The 2331-nt window shown below is 43.1% G+C and overlaps 1 pseudogene; it reads right to left on the bottom strand.

Annotated features, from left to right (window-relative positions):
• Positions 1-338: 338 nt before the first annotated feature.
• Positions 339-1663, bottom strand: LOC133053140 (heterogeneous nuclear ribonucleoprotein A3-like; annotated as a pseudogene).
• Positions 1664-2331: the final 668 nt, after the last annotated feature.

Below are 2331 nucleotides of genomic sequence, written 5' to 3'. Positions count from 1 at the left end.
TTGAAGGTAAATCTTAATGCTATTAAATTCACAAATATGCTAATTTAAATACCCAATTCTATTATCTAAAACACACATTGCAAACGTACAAATATCTATTCTCTCCACATGTCAGAGCCATTCACTTCATGGTTTGGAAATGGGGAGAATAGATTCCCCTTAAACTGCCAGTCAGCAGGTGTTTCTTTACAGTTAACTTTAGCAAAATTCATACAAAATAGTAATTAACAATGATCTTCTTTACTTGTTAACTCACAAGGAAACACCTTCAAAACTGCATTTTGTTAAAGTTTCTGTACTAAAATGTAGAAAAACTGAACTACACAAATATTGAAAAGTTAAAAATTCCTTAATTTTTTATTCCTGGTACCACTACCACAATTTACAGGGCAATATACCTGATGTAATGAAAAGAAAAAGACAAAGCTATAACAGATAAAAGACCTCAGGAATGTACATCTAATTGACACTACATTGCATTAATCAATAGCTGCACTTTTGGCAAACTGTGGCTATGACAGTCCTGAACAAGAAGGGTTTCCTGTTTAAGCTGCAGTAACTTTTCTGACTATGGATCATTGTTCCTTCTGTGGCAGATTTTTACAGTTCCTCTAACGCATTTGGGACGACTGTCTCAAAGTAACCTGCAGCTTTCCTGACAACTCCTCGCTCTCTCTCCTGCTAAGAACTGTAGCCCTTTTCTTCTGAGTTTTTAGAACCTTCTGCTAGCATATCCACAACTTCCACCACCAGATCCATAACCACCACCACAGGGACTGCCCGAGCTTCTTCCACCAAAACTACCCCCTTTCATGGGTCCATAATTTGATTGCTGTTTTCCACTGTAATTTCCAAAATCATTATAGTTTCCACCACCACCATAGTTACCTCCAAAATTTCCTCCTTCATTGTAACCATCATCTCCTCCACCACCACCACCATATCCACCACCTTGGTTTCCATATCCTGGTCCACCACCACCGTAACCTCCTCTACTACTATAACCAGGACCACCGCCATAGTTGCCACCATCACCTCCACATCCATTGTATCCACCATCACCTCCTCCATAACTCCCTCGGCTGCCACCACCTCCACCACCATAGCCTCCTCTTCCACCAAAGTTTCCACCACGGCCAAAGTTACCTCCACCACCTCCAAAGTTTCCTCCACGACCCATAAAGTTGCCAGGTCCACCTCCACGACCTCTTTGTGATCCAGCTGATTGCATCTCTTGTTTAGAAAGGGCCTTTTTCACTTCACAATTATGCCCATTAATAGTGTGGTATTTCTGAACAACAATTTTATCAACTGTATCATGATCATCAAAAGTTACAAAAGCAAATCCTCTCTTTTTTCCACTCTGCCTGTCTTCCATAACTTCTATGGTTTCAATCTTGCCATACTTTTCAAAGTAGTCTCTTAAATTATATTCTTCCGTATCTTCTTTAATACCACCAACAAAAATTTTCTTCACTGTTAGGTGGGCACCAGGCTTTACAGAATCCTCTCTATAAACAGCTCTCTTTGGTTCCACTACACGCCCATCAACCTTGTGTGCTCGAGCACACATTGCTGCATCCACTTCTTCAACACAAGAGTTAAGTCACAAAACCAAAGCCCCTGGAACGTTTTGTTTGGGGGTCTCTCATCACCACACAATCTGTTGTTATGCCCGATGTCCGAATCCCCGAGCGGGAAGAGAGAAGGCTTCCAAGACAATGCAACTCGCAAAAAGGGAAGTTTATTGCTGACTCGAGTCAGGGCTCCTGCCACATCCAACGCAATGGTGCGGGTCAGAGAGCCCTGAGCCCAACCTGTTACACAAATTTATAGGGTGAGCACACGCCGTTGGTAGTTGGTTTAAGCGGATTGGTTATAAGTTTTGCAAAGCAACTTCATTGGTCAAAACTTTTGCACGCACGGGACTTTTCCGGGGGTTTCCGCCCCGTTCCTAATTTCCTAATTGGCAAACAGCGGTCAGTGTTTAAGCGAAAGCTGATTGGTTGTATCCAGGTGGCCTGATAATCTTACCGCCCAGAAGTAGGAAGGCCTGCTACTAATCTAAGCTGCCTGCCATGGCGTTACTTCTGCTTGCCTCACACTGTAAGTGTGCCCCATTTCTCAAAATGTTCTCTTAAGCTATCATCTGTAGTTTCAAAGCTCAGACCACCAATAAACAGCTTTCTCAACTGCTCTGGTTCCTTAGGATCATGACCCTCCTCCCCCCCCCCTCCCCCCCCCCCCCGCCCCTGGCGGCAACCGCCGGAGTCCTAATAGTTAGCTTTTATTTATCAGGTATTGTCACTGAATTTTATAAAAAGACTTGTA

The sequence above is a fragment of the Dama dama genome, chromosome X (assembly GCF_033118175.1).
Source record: "Dama dama isolate Ldn47 chromosome X, ASM3311817v1, whole genome shotgun sequence".
Taxonomy (NCBI): Eukaryota; Metazoa; Chordata; class Mammalia; order Artiodactyla; family Cervidae; genus Dama; species Dama dama.
Note: the sequence above shows the minus strand (reverse complement) of the source record. Positions and strands in the feature narration are given on the sequence as shown.